We start from the raw sequence: 23,070 nt of genomic DNA on the forward strand, positions 1-23,070 counted from the left end.
GGTCAGTTATTCAAAATGCTGTATCTTTGGAAAAGTTACTTAACTTTTCAGACCTTCAGTTTTCTCATCAGCAAAATGAGAATAATTATAATAATAACTAGCTCACTAGGATACTGTGATTCTTGAATGACCTAATGACTATGCAAGTACCTCATAAGCTATAAATATTGTGGAAATATTATGCATTACTTTGTTGTTGTCATTGTTAGTAGTTCCATAGGCTCTGACTTCTTCATTTACTTGATGCAGCAAAAATGGGGAAGGGATGAAACATTGTTTAAATGAATCCTAGATACCAGACACAGGGCTGCTCCACATTCTTTCTCTCACCAGCTGCGAAGAACCCTGAATTGTCATGTGCATGAAATCATCTACTTTCATCCAAGGAATATGGAAAAGAGATGGGCAAAGAGATACCTCAGCTACATTTGCCTGTTAATAATTGATTTATTTTACTCTGGAAGCAATTAGCTTGTTGTTCCATATAGTTTTTTTTGAAAAAGGCAAAGGAAAAGATAAAGAGGAGAAAAAAAAATCCCATCAAGCCCATATTGCACATTGGCTGCCAACAATGTTTCTTTTAAAAATAAAATAAAATGTTCTGTTGTAGATTTTTTTTTTCCTTTTGGAAAGATACAGGAATTGCAAAGAGAGTGCCAGACAGCACTAGCATATGCTTATTTTTCTAACTCAATGTGGGCAGCCTTTCTTAAACATTTTGTATAAATATATTTATTCTCCCACTGAGACCTTGCCTGCCAGGTTCAGGAACAACTGAGTAAGCAGATGAGTTATAAACCAAGGAAAGAAAAGGAATTGCCATGGAAATGCTGATGGCCCCTTTATTCCAGTTGAGTACATTGCCCCAGTATAATAAATTAGTGGTTGATGTGTTGATGATAAATCTATAGCAGTTTTCATATTCAAAGTAAAAGATATTTCACTCTGTCTTTGCTGCAGAAATAATCAGAAAGCAAGGAAATGTTGACATCCGGTGGGCAAGATTGAAAAAAAACACACACACAAAAACCCTTTGGTGCACAACCCACATTTGCAAGCTGTCTGCATTTCTTGTATTGGCCTCAGCTTTGACAAATGTAAAAAAGTCACTAATATTTTGACACTCTCCCTGCCCAAGTCTGATACCAGCTGGCTGTGAAGCCACATATTCATTGTTCTGCTGGATTTTAAAGACTGGGTCCCAGCCAAAGGACTGGACTGGATCCATTCATTCATTTTCAAGATTGAAGTTGCAGCTTAACTGTAATGACCATTTCTCAACTCAATCTGGAAACCTCTTCCAAATCCAACAGATGCCTGAGAGGCAAATGTGCATTTGGATTGGAAACCACTCTCTCTGAGAAAGAAACAAAAGGTGATCCTTGAATCTGAAAACAATTCCTTGTTTTAAGAGCAATTATCATTCTTTATATTGATTGTGCCTTATTTTTTAAAAATGCTCGTTATTAGAACCTTTGTAAAAATGCTTATCTTACTATTTTAAGTGAAAGTGAAAATTTAAATTGCAGATACAGTATGACAACAATTATGGAAAATTATGCCCAGAGAAAAAAATTGGCAGAAAACACACAAAATGTCAAAAACGTTAACGGGAAAGATCTTTAAGGTTATGGTGAGCTTTTTCTTTTACTTTCACGTACTTTTCTTCTATATCAAGTTTTACATTTATAATTGGGGAAAAATAAACTGTTTGTTTCTTCGGACATGTGCTCTGTTTCTTTTATTCTTACTGTATTTTGAGCTCTGGTGACCATATTGTTCTAGTAATCACAGGCAACTATTGCTCAAGTGTGCTACAGCCTTGGAAAATAAAACCATTCTATAATCTACAAAAAATTCTTTGCTTTCTACATCTAAAAAATGCTCCCCTGCTGTGTGTTCCTGCTGTACCATTTTTCCAGTCACTTAATAATTGGAGACATTAACCCTGATCGCTTGCAAATTTTCCATTTAAATTTATTTTCAGGTAAACAGATGCTTGGGAAAACTGCCACCATAGGGATGTAGGAAAAAGGAAGTTATAACTTGATCCTGAAATCATTTGAGGGAATTATTCCCAAAGCGTAATAAGATGCTTATATATTTGAGTGTCAGAGTAGTCTGGGAGAATGGATTTATATTAATTTTTTCATGTAAATATAGTGTGTGTTTACTATGTGCAGATCCTGTGTGAAGTCTTTGTACTATTTCTTGTAGCCCTCATAAAACTTTATAAAATATGTAATGTCATCTTATCACTTTTCAGTTGAGGAAACTGATACTTAGATGGATTAAAAATTTGAAACTCCGCCAGTCTGATTCCAGCTCATGCTAGAATTTTACCCTGTAGCTATTGGCTTTTGTAACCAGGAAGACTTGCCTTCTGATCTCAGTGCCTCAGAAGGATCATTTAGAAGCTGGTGACTCTAGTTTTCTCGTCAGTAAAATGGGGACAAGAAAATCAAAGACAAAGGTAATAAAAATCCATGCAGTTGCAAGGATGAAAGTAGTTAATGCCATCAGTATCAGTTGGAGAAAATCCCCCTGATTCCAGGGCATCTCTTCCAAGTAAAAACTACCCAAATGAGATTAGAGATAGGCATCTCTGGAAATGTTTCTTGTCCTGCCTGTAAAAATTTGACAGTATTTCTCCACAGACTGTAGCCATATCCAACCCCTTGGCTTGCACAGCACTGATTAAAAAACGGATTGCCAGCAGTCATCTGTGATTGTCTACCACGAAGTGCTGCTCTTCTCTTCCTCCACCCAATTGCCCCATGCACTATTCATGAGTTCTACAATATTCCAAACTTTAATTTCCACAGATTAATTCTCACTAATTATTCACCATATGAACCTTCGCAGGAGAATTCCACTGGAAGCTCTTCCATCCTGAGGCAGGGAAGGCAATGTCGAATCGTTTTTTGATTTCAAGTGGAAAACAAACTAATTATGTGGAAATATGATAATAGATTGCGCTGCAGGGACCAGTCCTCTGCAGGCTTCAAAATGTTTGCTTATGATCGGCTCTTCGTGTTATTTCTTCCAGGAGGAGCTGCCCTTTCATAATACATCAACATTATTGACTGGCCTGTGATTCCTTACTTGGAGTTAAGATAATTTGCATAATTGTATATTACTTCCGTCTGGTAGAAACAAACAAGATGTTTGGGTGCTGATGATCAGGCAAGCAGCGGTAACTGCTGGGAAAAACGGCATTAGTAAAGTCCAAAAACAACAAAGAACAGCTTCTCTCCATGGCATCTTTCATCACTTTCTTTGACCTAACTCTGTTCCACTTGGCCACAGGCATTGTTTCTAATCTGGTGGTCCGAGTTTAGGAGGTGATCTGGCTAGGCATATATTCCAAATCTGCAAAAATATAAAGCACCATTAGGCTGAGAACTTTCATACTTTGTATTTGCTTAGGTCACTTCTTCTGCCAAGCATGAATCTCTTCCTTCTTCTCTCTGGCAGAAATGGTCTTATCCTTTGATAAGGTCTTATCAGCCTTTGTGCTGATCCTCCTTTTGATCCCCCCCAACTTTTCCACCTAATATACATCATTCTTGAAAGGAAAACAATATCAAATGAACAGAGTAGATACAGGAGGCACAAAGTAGGTGCTAACCACATACATTCTCACTCATTCAATTGATAGTTTTTGAGCTTTACAATTTGCTAGCTGTATTCTTGTCACTTCGAATAGAGGAGCTAACAAGTAAGACAAAAACAAATCCTCCTTTCTTTTAATTCTACAACACTTATCTGTTGTAATTCATATCCCTATTTAGCAATTATTCATTTGGACTTGTAGTACACCTGATAGAGTGATAGCTTACTTGTCTCTATAACTCCATGACCAGACACACAGTAAGTGCTAAATAAATGTCTGTTAAATAGACTTGGTATTTCAAAAGAGTGGATCATGCAACTTATTTGATGTATTAAATCAAGTATACAAATAGGGGTACATTACTTGCCAGCTCTATATGATTGGTAGTGGCTGCATCAAATGCTGAGAAAATAATTTTGAGGCTGTATATGTTCAGTGGAAAAGTTTTTTGTGATTGATTAGTAATGTCTGCAATGAAAATATTAATGGAGAATAGCAAACCACATGTCAAGTGATTATCGCATTCTTGCTAAAAAAAATTTAACCTTGGGCATCTTCAAGAGACTGAACAGCTATACATATGTGCTGGAGAGGATGTGGAGAAATAGGAACACTTTTACACTGTTGGTGGGACTGTAAACTAGTTCAACCATTGTGGAAGTCAGTGTGGCGATTCCTCAGGGATCTAGAACTAGAAATACCATTTGACCCAGCCATCCCGTTACTGGGTATATACCCAAAGGATTATAAATCATGCTGCTATAAAGACACATGCACACATATGTTTATTGTGGCACTATTCACAATAGCAAAGACTTGGAACCAACCCAAATGTCCAACAATGATAGACTGGATTAAGAAAATGTGGCACATATACACCATGGAATACTATGCAGCCATAAAAAATGATGAGTTCATGTCCTTTGTAGGGACATGGATGAAGCTGGAAACCATCATTCTCAGCAAACTATTGCAAGGACAAAAAAACCAAACACCGCATGTTCTCACTCATAGGTGGGAATTGAACATTGAGAACACATGGACACAGGAAGGGGAACATCACACATCGGGGCCTGTTGTGGGGTGGGGGGACGGGGGAAGGATAGCATTAGGAGATATGCCTGATGTTGAATGATGAGTTAATGGGTGCGGCACACCAACATGGCACACGGATACATATGTAACCAACCTGCACGTTGTGCACATGTACCCTAATACCTAAAGTAGAAAAAAAAAAAATGTGTTCGGTGGGTGGAGTTGATGAGTTTTTCAGGTTGCCTACAGTTCCAGTGTTAAACAGGTTATGATTTACCAAGATGGTTGAATATTATGGTTTTGGACATTAAACCCTTGAAATAAAACATTTTGATTTACTCTCTACCAAAGTAACAAGATCTGCCATTATTGGGCTAGACACCTTCCATGTATTATCCTATTTAATTAGTCCCAGCAACACTGCACATTAGGTAATTTTAATCCCATTTTACAGATATAGAAACCAAAGCTCAGAAATGTGACCAAGATAAAAAAGATTATGAATGGAAAATAGAAAATTTAAGTCCAGTTTGTCCTGACTCCAAAGTATATGTGTTCCCCGTGTATTCCCAAGACAAATTGTTATTTAGTTCTTCCAGTCTAACATGTATTGCTTTGCATTTCAGAGAAAGTGGCCCTTTGATCTAGTGGACAATGAGACAAACAAATGTGAAGCATTCCAATGATTGTGGTCTTTGTGGGTGCTAGAGGAGCAGGGGCCGTCTGTAAGGATGTATGTACAGACAGATTGAAGTGGGAAAGTGGCTTCAAATAGAAAAAGGTTGAAAATGGAAAATAACTCCTTTCATTGAGTGTATTTTTCATGCCAGGAGTTGGGTTACCTACTGAATGGTGAAGACTTTTAAGCATGAGCATTACCATCTCCATTTCTCAGAATAAGAAAATATGAGCTTAGATAAATTGAGTAACTAGATTAATGAAAAGGGGGATCTAGTTTATTCTAGTTGTCCACTACTGTATCCCTAATTCAGTATCACGTCTTCTGCCTAGCACAAATTAGACACTAAACAAATAAATAAATATAGAGAAATATATATATACACACATATATATGAGATATTTATTTATTTATTTATTTATTTATTTATTTATTTATTTATCTATTTAGAGACAGAGTCTCGCTCTATTGCCCAGGCTGGAGTCAGTGGTGTAATCTCCACTCACTGCAACCTCTGCCTCCGGGGTTCGAGTGATTCTCCTGCCTCAGCCTCCCGAGTAACTGGGACTACAGGTGCACGCCACCATGCCTGGCTAATTTTTGTATTTTTAGTAGAGATGAGGTTTCACCATATTGGCCAGGCTGGTCTCGAACTCCTGACCTCGTGATTCGCCTGCCTCAGCCTCCCAAAATGCTGGGATTACAGGCATAAGACCATCATGCCTGGCCAAGAAATATATTTTTTATGAAAAAGGTTAGTAAGAAATAATCCAGGTTTTGGCCGGGCATGGTGGTGCAAGCCTGTAATCCCAACACTTTGGGAGGCTGAGGTGGGCAGATCATGGGGTCAGGAGATCGAGACCATCCTGGCTAACATGGTGAAACCTTGTCTCTACTAAAAAATACAAAAAAAAAAAAAGAAAAAAAGCCAGGCGTGGTGGTGGGTGCCTGTAGTCCCAGCAACTCTGGAGGTGGAGCTTGCAGTGAGCGGAGATTGCACCACTGCACTCAGCCTGGGTGACAGAGCAAGACTGTGTCTCAAAAAAAAAAAAAAAAAAAATCCAGGTTTTAAATCCAGGTCTATTCAACTCCAAAGCCTGTGCTATTGCTATCATGCCAGGCACCCTTTGGGGAGTTTAAAATATGCTTGAGACTTTGAAACAAGTTCCATCTTTCCAGCATAACTTCTTACACAGCTGCATCAATGCAGCTGGATTTTTGGAAAAATGTTTATAAGAAGGCTTGGCAGGTTTCTTGTACATTAACTATCTCTTACAAAATAATATTTTGATGGATTACATGTAAATGCATCATAGACATATGGCTTCCATTTCCTTTAGAATGCGCACACGCAGATCATTTTTATGTGTTTGGTAAAATGGATTTTCCTGTATGCCACTTCCTCGTGCCTCTCTCCTTTCATCCCCCAGTGCATTATATCCAAGAAGACAGGAAGATCTTCTAAGAATTTCACAGAAACTTTGAACCAGAAACAGAGATGGAAGCATCTCTGCTTCCGACTCCACAACATAGATCAATTTTCCTTTCATTTCCAATAGCAGAGACAACTACAGTAAGGAAAGTTAGGAGATTGTCTAGGACTTCCCTAAACTGTGAACCTCTCATCACAATATACCCTTTTACTCAACTTGGGAATGCTTAACACTCAGTCAATGCAGGTGAGGAGATTTCCTCTTCATGTTCACAATGTTAAATGATGTAAACATTACACTATAAATGTGTACATATTTTGAGTCATTTTTTAAAAAAGAGACTTTGCTTTGGGGTGCTATATCTGAGAAGCCCACTGGAATGGGCTTTTCAGATACTTGTTTAGAAAGTGTAATAGCTATTATGCAGTCTGTGAAGTATAAAATGCACCCATCATGATGTCATAGCAAAGATAGTAACTGCAACATACACACCACTTCACTAGGGCTGCAGAATGAAATGATGACCAAATGGACCACAAGGAAAATTGGTACTATCCAATTAAGCTTTTGAAACGCTTTTTATATTTATTCTCAAAGCCAGTTTCTACATCATAATGGTTGTCCTTAATATTCAACTTAGATCAATTTAGAAAGTAAGGTATCTATGTTTAGTGGTGTATAACAAAAGGGTATTATAATATTCAACTAGACATGTTAGATTTTACAAGGCACTTATACATTCTATAAGTTGGAAAGAACAGGGTCATGGCAGAAAATATGATCTTATTCCAGTTACAAAAGAGGTAACTTCAAAAGAAAGTAAAGTGTACAGGTTTCACCTAAGCCCATAAACGTCACTAACTCACATGCCTCAGGATCAAGGTAAATGGGTGAATGTAGTTTTGATGAAATTCAGTCACGTTTGTTGGCGGCTGTGAAAAGCAGAAGTGAGTTCAATCTGCCTGTAACATATTCAAACCCACAAGTTTTAAATCACTAGAGGCAGATAGATTTCTGAATCACAGAAATAAATATAACTTTGGATATCTGGTTTTTAACCTCTGTGACCAGTCATCTTTTGCAAAACTATGTCTCTTACATCTGCAAACATTTCCTCTACTTTCCACCCTTGTCTACTTCCTCCAAGCTGTCTTCATCTACAAATGGGATGACTTGACTGGCAGTAGCAAGTTGGCCTGAATTTACTCTTAAGAATATTGAACAGTAGTGAGGTTCTGCCATTTTCACTTTCTACCTTTTCCCTTCTCTGATTACCTTCTCTCCTCTCATATAATGTATGTTTTCAGGAAAGGATCTGATCCTGTTCAAAGCAATGTGATTTATATCCAGGAAAAGGAGTTTCATTTGGAGAAAAGAAAGCACCAGAGTCATGTTTTCAGATTGGAAGGGCAAGGCTAGAATATTAAAGAGAGCAAGAAGAAAGGGAAATAATAAAGAAGGTGGATAAAAAGAGCAAGGAACTATGTTTATTAATAAAGTAAATTTAATATAAACTATGTATTTTTAGTTCTTTGCTTAGGTTTTCCATCATAGGTCCATATGGGGTCAATTGTTAGATATTCTGTGCGGCGTTCGTTTGGAAAAGTATTACATCCTATCTCACAGAATTGCTTCATTGAGATGTGACGTGATGTAATGGCTAAGATTATAGGCTTTGCAGTAAGAGATCTGTGTTTGAGATCTGGATTCCCAAATTTTCCTAAGGTTATATCATTTTTACATCATAGGGTGTTATCTGCTATTTATTCAAAATATTTATTGAATAGTTATTTTAGATATGTTAGATTTTACAAAGCACTTTTACATTCTTTGTCTTACGTACCCCAAAAATACCTTTGTTAAAACGGAAAGGAAAAAATAAGTAATACAATTTTTCACATTTGAGAAACACTAACATAGAGATTCATATAATTTATATGAGTTTATGAAGACCACAAAGCTAGTAAGTGTCAGAGTTGGGACTAAGAATCTGTATCTTCTAACTGTTAGATTATATTTTTTCTGTAGTATACTTCAACAAAAGACTGGATGAAAAGTGTGGATGGGTCTGCTTATCCACCCAATAAAATGAAGGCGACTCAAAGGATTTCAGGACATGTGAAATAGTGAAAATCATTTTTGTTTGCAAAATGGTTTGTCATTTTTGTTAGAAGAAAAAAATGTTAAAGAAAAGCTTTTTAGAGAACAGCATTGTAAAATCAGTAATCAGAAAGCTAGCTTGCTTTTATATATTTGGATTCACTTTCACTTGGAATGAATTAAGTGCATGGCAATGAAACAAACCTCTGACTATAGTAAAATTAAACGCAAAGGGCATTGTTAAGGAATAGATGTTTGTGTTCCTCCAAATTCATTTGTTTGTCCCCCAAGCCCCAATTACATTGGGAGGTAATTAGGTTAAATGAGATCATGAGAGTAGAGCCCCAGAATGGGACTGGTGTTCTTATAAGATGCAGAAGCTGCTTCTCTTGACCATGTGAAGACAGAGAGAGAAGGTGTGCAAGCCAGAAGGAGGGTCCTCACAAGGAATTAAATCTGCTGGCACCTTAGAAGGAGGGTCCTCACAAGGAATTAAATCTGCTGGCACCTTAATCTTACACTTCCCAGGTTCCAGAACTGTGAGCAATAAATATCTGCTGTTTAAGTCATCCAGTTGATTGTATTTTCTTACATGCATCTTGTAGAATATAAAATTCCTCCAGACATCTAAGATAAAATATTTCATTAGAGAAACAAACCTATAAAAAGAATCAAATAGAAAGTCCAGAAAACCTAAATGCCCATCAATAGTAGACTGCATAAAGAAAATGTGGCACATATATACCATGGAATACTATGCAGCCATAAAAAGGAATGAGATCATGTCCTTTGCAGGGACATGGATAGAGCTGGACATGGATGACATGAATGAGATCATGTCCTTTGTAGAGACATGGATAGAGATGGACAAATCCTCATGGATTAGTCCTCAGCAAACTAATGCAGGAACAGAAAACCAAATACCACCTGTTCTCACTTATAAGTTAGAGGTGAATGATGAGAACATATGGACACATGGAGTGGTTACAACACACTCTGGGACCTGTCAAAGGGTGGGGCTGGGAGGAGGGAGAGCATCAGGAAGAATAGCTAATGGATGCTGGGCTTAATATCTAGCTGATGGAATGATCTGTGCAGCAAACCACCATGGCACATGTTTACCTATGTAACAAACCTGCACATCTTGCACATGTACCCTGAACTTAAAGTAAAAGTTAAAAAAGAAAGTTTACAGTGAAAAATGTAATTTATGAAATTAAACAGTTAATAGACTAGGCTTAAAGCAGATTGGACACAGAGGAAAGAAGGTTACATGTACTGGAAGATAATTTCATAGAAAATATCAGAAATGCAGAGAGGAAAAAAGACGGACAATGTAGAAAAGAGTACAAGAGAATATGGAACATAGATGAAAGGTCTCATGTATGTGTAATTAGAGCCACAGTAGATGAGGAGTGATGGAGGGGAGAAGACAGCGGAAAAGCAGTGTTTGAAAAACTACTGCCTTAGAATTTTCCAAAACTTAAAAAAAGACATCAAGCCACAGTAAGGGAAGAAATCTGTAAACCTCAAGAAGTATCAATACAAAGAATTATAGCAGATGTTTTGTGTGTACTTTACAGAAAATTGTTGAACATCTACATACGAAGATGAAGAGAAAACTTGAAAGCAGTCAGGGGAAAAATTACCTTCTAATGGACGTTACCTTCAAATGGACAATAAGACTGATGGCTAATTAAAATATTATTGCAGTATAGTTGATGTTTGCTACATTGTACATATTTAAAGTGTACAATGTGATCATTTTCCACGTACGTATATACCGGTAAAAGCATCACCGGAATAAAGATTACAAACATTTCTGTTACTCTTCAAAGTTCCTTATGCCACTGTGTAATCCAGCCATCCTCTACCCAGACAACTGATTTGCTTTCTGTTACTGTAATTAGTTTGGATATCCTATAATTTTTCATATGGAGGAAAATACAGCATGTATTTTGCCTGGCTTCTTTTACTCAGCATAGCAGTTTTGAGATTTATTCATTTTGTTGCATGTATCAGTAGTTCATTCCTTTTTATTAAGTAATGTTTCCTTGCATGATTACATCACAGTTTATCTATTCCTCTGTTGATGGACATTTGGACTATTTCAACTTTTGCCTATGAACGTTTGTATAAAATGAACATTTGTGTAAAAGCCTTTGTGTGGACCTATGTTTTTGATTTTCTGTGGTAAATACCTAGCAATAGAATGGTTGGATTCTTTGGTAGGTATATGTATGACTTTTTAAGAAACTGTCAGTTTTCTAAAGTGGTAGTGCCATTTTGTATTCCCCTAAATGGTGAAACAGAATCCATCTGTTCTACATCCTCATCAACACTTGATATTTTTAATTTTTAAAATTTTAGTCTTCCTAATAGGTTTGTAGCATATTTCATTATGGTTTTAATTTGAATATTATTTACGCCTAATGATGTTGAACATATTTTCAAATGCCTTTTAACAATTACTATATCTTTATTTTAGAAGTGACTTTTAAAATCTTTGCCCATTTTATTAATGGGTTGTTAACCTTCTTATTTGTACAAATGTTACATATTTGTGACAGAAGTCCTTTGATATATACGTTGCCGATACATATGTGCAACAGTCTCACTCTGTTTGGAGAAGATGTACCATATAAACATACCATACACTACACATAATTTTCAAGTGCACAGTCTTGCTCTGTCACCCAGACTAGAGTAGAGTAGCACAATCATGGCTCACTGCAGCATTGACTGCCTAGGCTCAAGCTATCCTCCCACCTCAGCCCCCTCCACCCTCCTGAGTATCTCAGACCACGGATCTGTGCCAGCATGCCAGGCTAATTTTTTAAAATTTTTTGTAGAGATGGGGTTGCACTATGCTGCCTGAGCTGGTCTGGAACTCCTGGGCTGTAATGATCCTCCGGCCTCCTCAGCCTCCCAAAATGTTGGGATTACAAGTGTGAGCCACTGCACCCAGCCTATTTTGGAAATATTTTTTGTGACTTGCCTTTTGGCATTCTTAATGACATATTTTTAAGTGCAGAACTTTAAAATTTTAATGAGGTTCAATATATTATTTCTTTCCTTTATGGCTCGTGTTCTTTGTGTTCTATCTAAGAAAACTTTGCCAACCTCCAAGGATAAAAAGCATTTTCTCATATGCATTATTTTAGAGGTTTTGTTTTAGGTTTTACATTTAGTTTTGTGATCCATTTAGAGTACATTTTGTTTATGTAAGATCTGGTGTTCACTTTTGTATTGGTATCTAATTGATCCGACACCATTTGTTGAATGACTTTCATTTCTACCTTTAATTGGCTTGGCATCTTTGTCAGAAATCAATTGACCACATTTGCGTGGACCTATTTCTAAATTCACTATTCTGTTACATATATATGTATATAAATCTAATCACCAATAGCAATAAAATATGTAACTATATATAAATAATATATATTAGCTAAATATATAAAATATTATAATATATATAATAAATATAAATTAATATTATAAATAAATAATATAATATTATAAATATTATAAATAAATAAATATAATATATATAATAAATATAAATTAATATAAACAATATTTATTAGCCAAATATATTAACATAATATAATAATATATAATTAATATAAATTATATATTATATATAAATATAAATACATATATAAATAATATATATATTTTAGCTAATACCAAACTGTTTGGAATACTGAATCTTCCCAGTTAGTCTTGAAATCAGACAGTTTTTAAGTCCTCAAACTTTGTTTTTTTTTTGTAATTTTCCAAAGTTGTTTAGCTATTCTAGGTCCTTTGCATTTCCACATAAATTTTAGGCTCAGCTTACTGATTCCTGCAAAAGAAGCCTGTTGGAATTTTGATTAAAATTGTGTTGAGTATGCTGATCACTTAGGTGAGAATTAATTGATAGAAGCTAGAAGATCATGGGGTGACAATTTTAAATGCTAAAAGAAAATAATTGGCAGTGTAGAATTGTGATTACAATGAGAATATCCTCCTGAAGTTTAGGTGAAATTAAGATATTTTCAAACAAAGCTATTGCAATTAGTCATGCAGGTAAATCTACCAAAAGGAAATACCAAAGTGAATTATTCAGGCAAAGGAACATGCTCTAAGATGGAAGTATGAAAATGCAAAATAGAATAAAAAGTAACAAAAAGTGTAAATATATACAGTCAGTTTAAGTAAATATAGATTGTATAAAGCAATAACAATGGCTTGTTTTATTTAACATAGATGTAGAATTAAAGACCATAACAACAGTAGCAAAAAAGATAGGATGAGGGTAAATTAAGTATTCTAAAATCCTTGAATTGCCTGTTAAGTGATAACATTATTAACTTTTAGAAGACTCTGACCTGTAAGGATTTGTGTTGTAACCTGTGGGATAACCATAAAGAGAAAAATGAAAGAATTCATGCTTCACACACTGATAGAGAGAAAAAGGATTTAAAAGAATATTCCACAAATTAAATAAAACAATAAAAAGAGAAAAAGAACAAAAATTACAAAAAACAAAGAAAAATAAATAGTAGAATAGTAGATATTAACCCAAACAAATCAGTAAGCATTTACTGATTACATTATCAATATTCCATTATCAATATTCCAATAAAAAGTGAAAGTATATCAAGATGGATATTCAACTGCAGGCTGTTCATAAAAGACTAATTTTAAATATAAGGTCTCATTAAGTATGGAGGTAAAAGTATGAGAGAAGATGTACTATACACATGTGCATATACTACATGTATACATGTGCTATACACTACACATAATTTTCAAGTGCACAGAAACATTTACCAAAATTAATCCATATGCTATGCTGAAAAGCAAATCTTAACAAATTTTGTCTACTTGAAACTATGTATAGGCTATTCTCTGGCTGAAGCAGGATTAAGCTAGAAATCAATAGTAACAAAAAATGAAAACTAAACTTGAAAAATTAAACAAACTTACCAAATATTTGAATTTTTTTTGAAGGACACATGGGTCAAAGAAGAAACCACAGCCAAAATTAGAAAATATTTGTAACGAAATGGTAGTAAAAATATGACCTGTCAAACTTGTAGGATGCAGATAAAGCTAGTAGGGTAAATGTATTCCCTTAAAATTCATATGGCAACATAAAAAGGCTGAAACTGGTGATCTATGTATTTATCTCAAGAAGATAGAAAAATAATATCAGACCTCAGAAAGCTACAAGGAAGTAGTTAATATGTATAAGAAGCAAAAAATATTGAAATAGAAAATAAAACTATATAATACAGAACACCAAACAATCCAAAATATATTTTTTGATAAAACTAGTAAAACTGATTAACTTTCATCAGGATTTATAACAAAAGGAGAGAGAATGAAAGAAAAGTGCATAGCAGCAATAACAATAAAAGGGGACTTTACTACAGATAAATTCATTAGAGCAATCGTAAGTAGCTACTATAAACAAATTGATGCACAAACTTTGAAAATTTAGACAAAATGGATACATTCCTTGAAATATACAACTTAAGTATCCAACTTAAAGAAATTAGCAATGAAATAAATCAATATAAAATTTACCTGTATTTGTTAAAGAAATTGAATCCATAAATTATAAATCTTCTCACAAAGAAAAGTCTATGTCTAGATAGCTTTACAGGTGAACTCTTGCAAAAGTCTATGAAAGAATTAACATCATTTCTACAAGAAACCTTTTCAGAGACTAGAAAGAGGGGAATTGGTTTTAACTTATTTGCAGTGATCAGCATAACCTTGAAACCAAGATACAATAAAGCATATTACAAGAAAGAAAAATTACAGGCCAATCTCTCTTGTAAACCGAGATACAGAAATTATAGAGAAAAATATTAGAAAACAGACTTCCCAATCATAAAAAAGGATAATACATCACAATCAAGTTGGGTTTATGTAGGAATAAAAGTTTGTTTGGCATTTGAAAATCAATCATTGCATTAAGAAAATAAAAGGGAAAAATCACAGTTATCTCAAAAGGTTAAGGAAAAGTCAACATTACCTATGATAAAAAAGAAATTTCTTAGCAAACTGAAAACCAAAGATTTATAACTACGAACAGAAGGATATTACTTAAACTTATAGGTATCTATTAGAAACATACTTATTCATGGAATGTTGAAAGTTTCCCCCTTGAAATTGGAAGCAAGATGATTATTTGCTATTTCAACTACTTTTCAACATTTTCTGAAGTTCCTATCCAATGAAATAAGGTGAGACCAAAGTCAATAAAAGGCTCAAGGACTAAAAAGAAAAAAGAAAACCTTCATTTTTCAGAGAAATAAAGCCCAAACTATTGAAGTTAATAATTGAACTTAACAATAATGGGAGATTCAAAGTCCATAAACAAAAATTAATTATATTTCTATAAATCGGAAACAATTAAAAAATTAGAGATAAATTTAATGAATTATTTGAGAGCTTTACACAGAAAAGTGCAAAATATTACTGAGAGAAATTAAAGAAACTTGAATAAATAGAAAGATTGTGCTCTTGAATTAAACCAGTCAATATTGCAAATATTATCAATTTTCCCCAAATTGAATTCTGGTTTCAATGCAATTTCAATAATTATTCCAGTAAGTAGGGGTAGGACATGGTGGAAGATGTGACCTCTGGTACAGAGGCCAATAAAGATGTGCTTACAGTCATTAGTAAGGATTTTAGATTTTATGTCCTAAGTCTGCACTTCCGTGAAGCCGTATCATTTATCCTATTACTAAGACTTTGACCCAATTTCTTGAAAAATAACAATTCTGGCCACATATTGATAAGAATTGCGTTGTCTCCTCTATACCTTGGGGTTATATTATAAAGAAAGAATCATCCTATAGGTTCAGGCACAAATGGTTTCTCTATAACCAGCATATGTTCTTTCTTCCCTGACCTAGATGGGAAAGGTTAGTAGGTTGAAGGGAAGGTATGTGCAACTCATCATAGTGCAGAAAGCTCTCCTGGACTTGAGCGTGGAAGGGGCATGTGCAAAGCAAGAGTGGAAGCAGGAAGGTCAGTGAAGAGGCCGTTTCAGTCAGTGGTCCAATGAGATAATGAAGAACCGAAAGGCAACATGGATTCCTCAGGAGCTAACAAAACAGATATCTAGTCTGATCAAAATGAAATTCACACAGCATAAAAAGACCTGGTATTCTACATTTCAAATTCATGGCCTCTACAATGCGCCCCTTGCAAGTGACATTTCCAGCGACTCCAGCAAAGAGGCCCCAGTACAATCAGCCAGGGATTGACAAGGGAAGTTTGGCCGATTGTTGCATGTTTTCTCTCATTGACATCTCTCCCAGTGGGCAACTGGTGGGGATACTGTACTGTCTTCAATGTGGAATTAAGGCACAGTCCCATAAACCTTTATAAGAGTTTGAGGATGTATACAATGGAACTCTGGAAAATCATACAATGGCAATGGATAATAGTATTATGGCCAAATCTCATGTTTCAGTTAGGACAAAAGTGTTAACCAAGGCCACATAATGCAAAGAGCATAGGCTTAGGAGTGAGACAAGTCCCAGCACCACCACAGCCCAACTGCAATTTCAAGTCAACTACATCACCTTGCTGAGACTCTATTTCTTTACCATGAAATAAACATCATAATAGTTTACATGCGGAAGGACAGGTTGATCAGGAAGGGCTGAGTCCTAGAATGCACTAGACCATCCTGGTAAAGATGCTTAGTAAGACTCACAGAAACATGGTGTTTTTGCTGATCTCAAAGACCCAATGCCTTGAGATCAGTAATCTGGCAGTTTCAGCCAATTCACTATAAATGTAGGAGAAATAGCAAATTAGAATATATCTGCGTAGACGCTTAAAATTTTCCAGGGCATGGAAAGAAATGAAGAGGGAAATTCCTGGCCAGTTACTGAAGTTCTCATTAAAGGTGAGTTATCTGGAGGTCAGTTGAAGACAATAATAAGATGAGGTCTGGATGTTACAGCTGGATTACTCTGGAATTCACTCTCCATTAATAAGCAATGATCTCTTGTACCTCTGTGCTATTGCACATTCATGTTCCTCTACAGAGAACAATTTTTGCTTCTATATTTGATTAACTCTTACTTGTTCTTTAAAAATGGCTGTACACATAGCTGCCAGGTGGTTAGTGGTACTGTGTGAAGTAAATTACATATACTTTCCTGAGTGTGTTAGGAGTTATGTGAAAGTGACGGAAACCTAACCGAAGTGGCTTAAACAAAACAGAGCTTTGAGTGGCTCAGGATGCAGGAGTGGTTCTTGCCGGGGATCTGTTTCTCCTGGTCTCATGGCTCTTCCTCTTTCTCTGTTGGCTTCAGGCTCAAGCTGACCCTGGCACCAGGAGCTCCAGCCAACTCTACTGAAAAGAACTCTCCTCTCCCATTCATTCTAGCAACAATTCTAGGGTCAGTCTGGGTCATGTGCAGATCGCTGAACCAATCTCTATAGGATGTAGTAATCTAACTGGACAGGCCTGGGTCCTAAACCAGTCCAGGAGCCAGAAGCCCGGGCAGTGATTTCACAGTTCATGATTACTGTTTTGTCTGATTGTGTTTCTCCACTATACTGACAACTCCTCAAGGGCTTACTGCACTTCAGAGCTCACAGGACTGTATCAAGGTGGCAGAGGGTTGTGGTTAGGTTAGTAGAGGCAGGAGGCACAGTAGTTGAGAGAATAGACTCCAGAGACAGACTGTCTTGGTCAGAATTCAGGCTCTGGCAGCTTGGAGTAATCACTTACTCTTCTTGTGCCTGTTTCTTCATCTCTAAAATGGGAATAATAATAATAGTACCTAAATCATAGGGTCACAGTGAGTATTAAATGGATTAATACATACAAAGTATTTATAATTGTACCTGGAACTTTTTGAGACTGTATATATATATATATACACACACACACAAATATATATATTTGAGAATGTGTGTATCTGTGTATGTATTCATATGTTGCTTAACAATGGGGCTATGCTCTGAGAAATGCATCATTAGGCCATTTAATTATTGTGCGAACATATCATAGATCAAGTTTGTCCAACCCATGGTTTGTAGGCCACATGCAGCAGGACAGCTTTAAATGTGGCCTAACACAAATTTGTAAACTTTCCTAAAACATTATGAGTTTTTTTGTGATTTTCTTTAGCTTCTCAGCTATTATTAATGTTAGTGTATTTTATGTGTGGCCCAAGACAATTCTTCTTCTTCTGATGTGGCCCAGCGAAGCCAAAAGATTGGACACCCCTGTCATAGAGTGTACTTACACAAACCTAGATGCTATATATACCCCACTATATACCTAGGCTGTATGACATAGTCTATTGCCCTTAGGCTACAAATCTGTACAGCATGTTACTATACTGACCACTGCAGGCAGTTGTAACACAGTGGTAAGTATTTGTGTATTAAACCTATCTAAACATAGGAAAGGTACACTAAAAATACAGTATTATAATCTTATGGGACTACTTTTGTATATGCAGTCATTGTTGACCAAAATGTCATTATACGGTGTGCGACTGAATATCATTATATACATTTATAATGTGTTTCTTACTACAACATTCTTGGGATTTAGCATAGTAGTATATACTTTATGTTTTTAGTCAATACGTGGCCAGAATTGTTATTTTTCAAGAAATTGGGTCAAAGTCTTAGTAATAGGATAAACGATAAGGCTTCATGGAAGTGCAGACTTAGGACATAAAATCTAAAATCCTTACTAATGACTGTAAGCACATCTTTATTGGCCTCTGTACCAGAGGTCACATCTTCCACCATGTCCTACCCCTACTTACTGGAATAATTATTGAAATTGCATTGAAGCCAGAGTTCAATTTGGGGAAAATTGATAATATTTGTAATATTGACTGGTTTAATTCAAGAGCACAATCTTTCTATTTATTTCAAGTTTCTTTAATTTCTCTCAGTAATATTTTGTACTTTTCTGTGTAAAGTTCTCAAATAATTCATTAAATTTATCTGTAATTTTTTAATTGTTTCCAATTTATAGAAATATAATTAATTTTTGTTTATGGACTTTGAATCTCCCATTATTGTTAAATTCAATTATTAACTTCAATAGTTTGGGCTTTATTTCTCTGAAAAATGAATTTAGTAAGGTGATTTCCATTTTACAGATGAAGAAAAGCGAGGCATAGAAAGGTCAAGTAACTTGTTCAAGGTCATATAGCTATTGATTATTTGAGGCGACATTGATCTTAGATCTGTCTGACTGCAGAGTCTGGGCACTTAAACACCTCACTAATCAGCCTTTGAGACTTAGCTTCACTATAAACACTTCTGGAAGAATGTTCTCAGTGCCAGCACCTGCCATGATGAGAGACTTTCCCCTCTCTGTGTTTCTCTCACATGCCAGTTTGTGTCTCCGATGATGGTGTTTGCACTTTTCTCATCTGAATCTCTAGGTTCCAACACAGAGTCATCGGGCTTGACCTGTTAGGTGTCAGGAATTGTTAGTTAAATAAATGAGTGTCAAATGATGATATGGAAGGCATCCAGGAGTATGAAAATAAGTTAATTCCTCCTCTTACCTTTGGAAGACAGCCTGTGGGAGACTTTTCTTTTGGGAAAGAGAATAATGAAGGAGGTGGTGTGGTGGTGTCTTATTTATTCACAACACAGGATTTTGCAGATCACCGTGTAGTGAAACTGGCAGAGGGATCAGCTGGCAAGGATCTTAGAGACTCTAAAACACAATTTTCCATTTAACAAACAAGGACAATAAAGCTCAGTGAGTGAAAGTGACTTGCCCATAGTCGCATCAGTCTGGAAAGGGCCAAAGTGAGAAGCTAGTCTTCTGAAGCCCCGTTACAGATTCTTAATATTATCACATATGATGAACAATTTGGGGAAATAAAACAGCCCAGGGGAAATAAAGAGACACTAGCTGTATGGGAAAGAGTTTGAAAATGAAAACGAGAACATTAAACATTTAGCAAATGAAGAAAAATGCACTAAGGACTGCAACAGGAAAAGAGACAGGGAAAAATTTATCAACTTAATGTATATCAGGCAGAAGTCAACCAACCTGGTGCTGGGCTTGGTTTTGGGGCAGGGAAGATATTCTTAGCTGTGTTGGAGTAGAATAGATTACTTGGCTACTCTGAAATAAATTCAGGTAGATGACCCATCAATGTGAACTGCCCAAGAACACAGCAGATCCCAAGATTTCCTTTATTCTTTCCCTTGGAGAAAAGGTAAACGCTTGCAAAGGGCAGACACACTCTGACCCTACCTGGTACCATGGAAAGAACGCAGGCGCTGGGTCCTACATCCTGGCTTTAATATTCTCTAGGTCTGTGACATTGAGCAACCTACTTACCCTCTCTAAACCGTAGTATTTCTCATCATAAAAAGGGGCTGTTAATTTTTAAATAAGAGGCTTGTGAGGGTTAAATGAGAGAGACTGTAAGATTCCTGTGATAGACGAGGTACTCAGCAAATGGCAGTTATTGTTATTACAGTCGTGAATCATGTAATTAAGTGGGTAGGCTCTGACAAATACATCTGGGCAATTTTGATGTTGTGGGAACATCATCTAGTGTACTTAACACAAACCTAGATGGTGTAGCCTGCTACACACCCAGGCTATGGCACAGCCTGTTGCTCCTAGGCTACAAACCTGTACGCACATTACTGTACTGAATATTGTAGGCAATTGTAACACAATGGTAAATAGTTATATATCTAAACATATCTAAAAATAGAAAAGGTACAGTAAAAATAAAAATATAGTACTACAATCTTCTGGGACCACTGTAGTATATGTGGTCTGTCATTGAGGGAAACGTTGTTGTGTGGTCCATAATGATAACTTCAAAGGGGATGGTGCCCATAGACAGAAATAAAACCATTTCCCATATAAGCAAACCAGGAAATGAGACGGAAGAAAATTGACCTTATTGAATACATTCTATATTCCTTTTATCTTTCTACAAAAGGTTCTATTCTGTAGAAGGAAGAGGAGAAGGCGTCGTATTGGAATATGATGTTATGGTGGCTCTATTTAGGGCATTTTCTTTTCTGTGTCTGATACAAGGAAGACGTGTTTGAGTTCAGAGTGAGATCAAGAGTTTCCAGAGGGGATTTGTATCATTTTAGTGATAAGCTTAAAATTGAAGTGTTAATTAGTCTATGCTAATTTATTTACCCTTTGATTTTTCTAAAACATCGAAAATGGCATATTAGAAGCAGCAGGTATATTCAAAGCTACAGATGAGAAAAGAAGAAAATTCATGAACAGCCACAGCAGAATAATAAAAACACAGCATTCTGGTCCACTTTGTGCATGGTAAAATAGTCAAATATATTTAATTAGCACCCAAGGGAGTAGTATGATCATTGATGCTCATACAGATTTTCTTAAATCATCAATTAAAGTTTCTACCTGTCTACACACTGAAAGGACAAAATATACAAATTTTATGAAAAACCAAAGCAAGGAGGAGCCAGTTTCATGTCTTTGAGAGAATCTTCTTAACCACGTGGAGGTTGTCATGCAGAGACCAGGGTTTCCACTTTCATAGGTGCTATGGCTTCATGGAAATCATCTTTCTCTCTTTGCTTCAGTCTCCTCATATTAGGAAATAATGGGAAAGTAAGGATAAGGGGTTAAAACATCTAGACTTTAGTTTGGAATTCTTTTGGTTGCAAATGATAGAAAGCCAACTCAAACAAGTTTAAACTAATGATAATAATAATAATAATAGAAAAAAGAATTTATTAATGTGGATACTGGAGCATGTAATAGAACCAAATAACAGAGATCTTACTAAGCTTCAAGAAAACTAGAACCAGTGGCTCGAATACCACCAGTTCTCTCTCTCATATCTCTGTCCCCCTGCCTCTGCCACCAGGGTCTCCTGTAATCCTCTGCTGCTCATGCCAAGAAACAAGGTCAGGAGGATTAGAATGAGGCAAGTAAGACATCTTAGGCCTCAAATTTAATGAAGCTATCACTCTCAGTGCCTTGCACGTGCCAATTCCTAAGTTTGGTACCCTAGGTCCCTTGCTTGTCTCAGCACAACCTAGCCCAGCCCTGCTGGTAAACATGGTTTCCAAGAACAACCAACCAACCAACCAAACAAACAAAAACCCCTGCTTTTGTCCCATTTCTGTCTTTGTCTCAAGTTGAAACTTCTTAGGGAAGGTACATCTTAGATAAGTTTGAGTTAGTATGCACTGTGAGTCAACTACTCATAACTAAGGGTTGGGCATGTTTTACGTGATGGGAACCAGAGTACCCATGTGGATGAGTCTGGGAAGGGGGCAAAAGGATAAGATTCTAGGAAAAAATGTCAGGCAGAGAATGTATTGATATTACTCCATTTCCTGGATTATAGGTTGCTATTTGTGCAGTAGTGGGCTCAATGGTGGTATCCCAAAAGGTATGTTGACATTCTGCTTTCAGAACTTGTGAATGTGACCTTATTTGGAAAAAAAGTACTAAGTGGATGTAATTAAGGTAAAAATCTTCAGGTGAAATTATCCTGGGTTATCTAAGTGGGCTCTAAATCCAATGACAATTATTTTTACATAAGTTACACAGAAGAGAGTCCCAGAGACAGGATAAGGCCATGTATGAACGGAGGTAGAGATTGGAGTGATGCTGCTACAAGCCAAGAGCCCCCTGGAGCTACCAGAAGCTAAAGAGACCAGGGATGGAAGCTATGGGGCCCGGCCAATCCTTTGATTTTGGACTTCTGGCTTGCATCACTGGGAGAGAATACATCTCCATTGTTTTAAGCCACCAAGTTTGTGATAACTTGTTATGGCAGCCCTAGGGCACTAATACAGCCACCAAATAAGAAAGCTTTGGTAAGCCACAGGACTTTGGTGGCCATCAGGAGAGGATGCATAGCATCATGGCTAAAATTGTGGGGTCTGGAGCCGGCCTGCTAGGGTTTGAATACTGGCTTTGCCATTTAATAAATATCATCTTGGGCAATTATTTAACGTCTTCAATTTCCTCATTAATGAAAGAAGAATAATGATAGTTCATTTATGCAGAGCTTTGAACAAGTGCTTGGCGTATACTATATACTTACTGTGATCCATGATTACTCATGTGTAACTTTGGGGTGATAATAATAGCTCACCTACCCAACTCATGGTGCTGCTAGGATAATTCACTGTGGGAGTAAGTGTGAGTCCATTCAAGTCAAATG

General features: G+C 36.2%; 1 long non-coding RNA gene across 1 annotated transcript in view; it reads left to right on the plus strand.

Annotated features, from left to right (window-relative positions):
* LOC129016060 (uncharacterized) overlaps positions 1 to 23,070 on the plus strand; it is a 104,988-nt gene that overhangs the window by 56,226 nt on the left and 25,692 nt on the right. The window lies entirely within an intron of this gene.

This window comes from Pongo pygmaeus, chromosome 1, assembly GCF_028885625.2.
Source record: "Pongo pygmaeus isolate AG05252 chromosome 1, NHGRI_mPonPyg2-v2.0_pri, whole genome shotgun sequence".
Taxonomy (NCBI): Eukaryota; Metazoa; Chordata; class Mammalia; order Primates; family Hominidae; genus Pongo; species Pongo pygmaeus.